This window comes from Amblyomma maculatum, chromosome 3, assembly GCF_055883805.1.
Source record: "Amblyomma maculatum isolate TAMU_Amacu chromosome 3, ASM5588380v1, whole genome shotgun sequence".
Taxonomy (NCBI): domain Eukaryota; kingdom Metazoa; phylum Arthropoda; class Arachnida; order Ixodida; family Ixodidae; genus Amblyomma; species Amblyomma maculatum.
The window spans coordinates 188185657-188191656 of NC_139346.1; positions in this window are offsets into that span (position 1 = coordinate 188185657).

Consider the following 6000-nt stretch of genomic DNA (forward strand, 5'->3'; position numbering starts at 1 on the left):
AACCGGGTTAATTGTAGAAATATGGGAGAGGCCTTCGCCCTGCAGTGGGTATAGTCAGGCTGATGATGATGATGAAAGAATAGTAAGGCCCTGGACATTAACAACATTTAAATGAAGCCAGTGAAGTATGTTTTAGAACTTATTGCCCCCGCACATACTTACATAAATAATTTATTAATAGAAACGCGCATTTCCAGCTTTAAAGAAGATAGCTAGAGTGTCTGTGGGAGACAAAGACGGTGAAAAGAATGTATTATCCAACTACAGGCCAATATCTATTCTACCAATGTTTTCCAAATGCCTTGAAAAAATTATTTTGTTGACTAACAATTTTTTTTTTTTACTAGGCACAGTACGGTTCTCGTAAATGACGATCGACAGAAACAGCGCTATTAGCTGTGTAAGAAGACATACTAGTAAATATTGATAAAAAGTTTTCACACTGACTTTTCATAGACTTCTCAAAAGATTTTGATACTTTAAATCATCACATTCTAATAAAAAAGCTTGCATTTTTTGGGAATTCGTGGACTGCCTTTATAACTGAAGGAATCATTCTTGAAAAATCGCTCACAATCCATGTGTTTGGGACGCCATCGATCGCATGTTCTTCCTCTTTTGAGAGGTGTGCCTCAAGGGAGTGTTCTGGGTCCACTGTTATTCATTGTTTACATCAATGATATAGTGCATATGGATGAAACAGCTACGTTTATCATCTGTGTTGACAATAGTAGTATACTGCTCTCCGGACCTGATATTAACACATTAGCAACAAAATGCAATAGTGTGCTTTCAAACCTCTCCTCCTGGTTGCAAGCCAATCATCTTACCATTAATGCAAAAAAGATAATTTTTAGATCGAGAAATAAGCCCCTTAATCTACAACGCTCTATTACATTTAAGGGAAAAAGTATTGACATCGTTGAGCATCATAAAATTCTAGGCATGACCTTTTCCTCACACCTTACCTGGGACCTACACATAACTCAGGTATGTAAAAAAACTTTCATCCCTCACTGGAGTATTGTTGCGATGCAGATCATTTCTGCCCATCCAAAACAAACTGCAGATTTACCATGTGTTATTTTTTTCATATCTTAATTATTGTAGCCTAGTTTGGCTCACATCTAAACAAAATATCAATAGAATAAATGCTTTGCAAACGAAAATTGTTGTAATCCCAAACATCCCGTATTCCGCGTCAACACATGCCTCATTTCAAAATTATGGGCTCAAAAATTGAACATCAACACACATTCCGCAGTCTATCAACTTTTCCGTCAACTTTCACAGCCCTAAAAGACTTCTTAATATCTACCGGTTGCCTTACAGCTGGTGTCAACGATGCATGTACACATAGCACTAACCCACGGTTCATGACTCATTTTCTCATTAACTACAAGCTACAAACACTACACTACACTCTTCCTACCGTTCCTAATAATCATCAAGACACAGGACGCACAATGAAACAGTTGCGGCAGTATTTTGTAAATATGTAAGGTCTTCCTTACTGTGTCATATTATTTCCTGTTGTTTTGGGATGTGAAGTTAAACAGAGTACCATATCGTTCAATTTATTCCATGTTGTCAGAACAGGTTCTGCAGTGTTAAAAATCGAACTATCTTTCATTATTAATAGTGCTGAAAATTATCTGCTTTTCATGTCTTGTATTGCACCTGCCTTCTAGTTGTTTTTTTTTTTTTGTTGTTTTTTGTATGCCTGCAAATTTAAAAACTCAAATGTGACTCAGTGTGAAGTAATGATGTTTGGTTCTCTTGTTTTTGTGACCTATTTATTAATGCGAAAGTGTTACTTCGCTATGTTCACAGATTTCTGTCCGCAAAATCGTGTCCGCAGCAGTTGCGGGTAATTGAGAAGCAGAGGTTAATGAGTGCTTACTGAATCGCTGCGCACTATTTGCAACTCAAAAGTACAGCACAAAAATTTCATGTTGTCCCTACACCTTTAATATGCACTGGCATCGCACAGCATACAGACGCCTCTCCGTTTTGCCTCCATCGCAACGCAGCCACCGGTAGAGCTTAAAAAGCGACGCATAGCAGCAGAGAGCAGCGGAGACGCCCGAACAGAGGAGGAACGGCTTGCCAAGAGTGCCAGACTGTCGAGCGTAATACACAGAGCATAACCGCCGAAATGGGGCCTATGGAAGAGTTCAGTCAACGGGAACCAAAAGAAGAGGATCAGACTCTCATTGCTAAACATACATGGCCACAACAAGCTCAGCCAGGGAAACATACCTCTCACTACGTATATCCTGGCATAGCTGAGCTAAGCCACTGCCTTTTTGCTTTCAAGCCGTCGGCGTGGGATTGTGTTACCTACGTGGTACTGTGGAAGACGACGAAGATCGCTCGTCACCCGCAGCTAATGATTTCACTCCACATTCGTTGTTGTTGTGCCCTCAGGCACATACCCACGAGGGGGATTGGCCACACCTGAAACCAGCAGTAAGGGAATTACGCTGTGAGATATGAGAATAAAAATAAAAAACTAATACATAGTAATATGCAGTACGACAGAAAAAGGCCCTATTGATCAGAAAACAAAAACTGAATAAGAACTCGCAGGAGAAACGCAGCGGAATCAGTACACCTAGCAGGGAATCCAACCAGAGGCGTTAACAAATTTGTGCACCGCTGAGCGAACTGTCCCGCTGCTGAAGCCCAGCTGAGTAGCGCCATACGAAAGTAAATTTGGAACAGTCAAGGATATATATAGATTTTTGCGAGGAATTTCAAGGAAGAGTTTTCGGAGGGAAGCAAAACGGCGAGAAGTCAGGAAAAAAAATGCTCCAACGTCTCAGGTTCATTGCAGTATTAACACATGGCGGAAGAACAACCTGATCTATGAAGATAAAGATTTAGGGAAGGAATCCTACACCTGAAATTTGTCCGACACACAAAGGCTCTATCCAGGATTCCATTGCCGGACGTCGTCAAAAGATTAAAAAGGCCGAATTTGAGGATTTCATCCAAATAAATTGTTTGAATCGTGCCGCCGCCCTTAAAGAGAAGTCTGGAATTAATGACAGGATAGGGCTATTCAAAGAAGTGGAAGCAAGAAACTCCACGGATTCTTTCATTTAAATTCCACAATAGCCAGGAACCCACACAAGTCTAATTTCGCGGATATGAGATGGCGCGAGGTCATAAAACTGGCGACGCAAAGAAGATGCAGTCGAGAAAGTCAAGGTAGTACAAAGTGAAAGAGCGTCTGTCCCTACTACGTTGGAGTGATCTAAACAAACTCTCCGGATGGCTAAAACAATAGCTAAAAATTCCGCGGTATGGGGGTATAATCCGGAAGGTGGAGTGAAAAAGCCCAATCAAGTTGAGAAGAAAAAATCCCGACACCAGCTTTTTCCTCGCGCTGTACAGCATCAGTGGCAATTACAACATGTGAATAGAAATGTTGCAGATGGTCATTCAAAATGTAAACTAAGGCAGACACTGGCAAAGAGTTGGCATATGATTGGGATAAATGTCATCATAGATCAAATTAACATGAGGTAAACGAGAACTGGCTTGTGAAAGCACATTTCTACTGACAACGGAGTTAATAGCGACTGCACATATACAGCCTGCGGTCTTTGACAGGGAGACCAATGCATACGAAAATATAAATTAAGAGAGGTAATGAAAATTGTTTGTGAACACAATATGAAAGAATCATATAATTTTAGAATGGACTGTACCATAAATTGCTGAAATCTGGAATCCAAAAGAAGTACCCAAGCCTCAGGGTATAATACATTTAATGCCACAAACCCCGCTGGGGTGGCACAGTGGTTACGGCGCTCGACTACTGTTCCCAAGGAAGCGGAATCGAATCCCGGCCTCGGCGGCAGCTTTTCAGTGGAGGTGACAAGCAAGGCGTCCGTGTGCTGTGCGTTGTCAGTGCACGTTAAAGAACCCCAGGTGGTCGAAATTTTCGGAGTCCTCCACTACGGCGTCTCTCATAGCCTGAGTAGCTTTGGGGTGTTAAACCCCACAAACCATACCAAACCAATTTAATGCCACAAAACTAGGAAAGCCGCAATGCTTGCCATTCAATCAAGAGAAGTGGTCGAAAGTGGTTGAAGTTTGTAAGCCACGCAGCCTGTTAACAAGACGCAGCCGAATTCCAGAATAGGGCGCACATAAAGTTTGTAGATCATAACAAGGGCAGATCTTCTCATTCCATATCTCCTGTGGCTGATGCGACGCAGTAGACCCAAGGCACGCTCCCCTGTGCGCTTAATATGTTCAATATGAAGTCTCCAGCTCATCGAAGAATCGTAGAAAACACCCAAGTACTTAAAAGTTGTCACCTGAACTAAAGGCTGTAGATGGTATGAAAGAGAAACCGAAACAAGTTGATTGGCCGGAAAGACTAGGATGAAGCATTTATTGACATTTAGAGTAAAGGAAAGATTATCTAGCCAGAATTCAAGAGCATTTAGGTAATCCTGTAAGGCATGATATAAGGTATGTATATCTGTGGATGAAGAAAAGGCAATATCGTCTGCGTAGACGTACAGGTGAACATCGTCTCTCAAAGGTATTGAAGAGAGGAAAATATTGAATAGAAGAGGGGACAGGACTGAACCTTGAGGAATGCCTCTCGATTGAGAAAATGTGCGAGATGAAAGACCACCCTGATAACAGTAAAAAATCTTCTTGGTAGAATGTCTTGAATCCAGGCGACTATGCAGTTCGGAACTTGACAATTTATCAAATGAGTAATTAGTATACTCCGTTTAATACATCAGGTGCAACGCAGCGAAAGCTACGCAAATAGTCCGCAAGAAAAAAAAACAGGAGGCGTATCAATACGCGCTCGTTCTGTAGGCGAGTGGTTCCTGCCGAAACGGGCTCTATTCCGAGCATACACGTTTGCAATAACATGCTTCGCATGCTTAGACATCCTCACAGAGCGGATCTTATAGAAAAAATGCGCACCAAAGAACCATTTTCTCAAAAAGAGATGCGCAGCGCGGAGGGCACAGCTGGCAAGGTTGCGGGGCAGCAAAACGCGGCACGAACAAAAACGACATAAATAAAACATACAAATTAGCCGAATCCGACCTTTTCTCCCTAAAAAAGGTGCTTTTTATGAAGTTGATGGCAAATGTAAAATGTATTAAGCTTGCAGACAAAGCAACTATTATTTTCTCTCGTCAAGAACAGGCACTATTTTTTATCGCGGATGCGGAGAGCGCAAACACGAGCTGTAGCTTTAGTAGTGTTGCACTTGATGTATGAAACGGAGTATAGTCTATGATCAACACTGTCGTAAGCTTTTGAAATATCCAAAGATACTAAAGCAGATATTTCACGAGATCAACTAGCCAAACGAATTCTGCTCTCCAGGTCAATGTGAGCAGATCATATTGAGCATTCTGGACGGAAGCCAATATGTCTGGGAGAAAGAATTTTATGTCTTGAAATGAACTGAGACAAACGCGCATATATTATGTGCTCTATTGTTTTCACCAGTATAGAAGTTGCAGAAATCGGTCTGATATTGTCAATGACATAGCCAAGGCTTTGCCCAAGCAAAAAAAAGTGTGTGGCAAAAGATAGGGCCGACCTTTCTCGCCGACCAAAAAGTGGCCGGCCGACCTTCGGCACCCGAATGAGGGCCGGCGTCGGGGATTGACACTGACCTAACGTTGGCCGATTTTAGGCAATCGACTACGGCCCAACCTTTTGGCCCGACGTGACCGACCACCTGCCGCACGTGGGCCTGCCGTCTGCCAGCGTTACTGAATGGTCGGCCGCTCGTCTGCCCTAGCATTTTGCTGACGAAAGACCATACGTCGGCCGGTTGCTTCCTGACGCCGGTTAGTGGCCGGCATCGCCCCTCGTGCAGGTATCATGCCATGCATTTAATATATCGTGGGCCATGCATATATAACGGGGTAGCACATACAAATGCATCAAGAAAAGCAGTAGCTTTTCTGATGCCATGAAGAAACAAAAGCTGCAGTATTT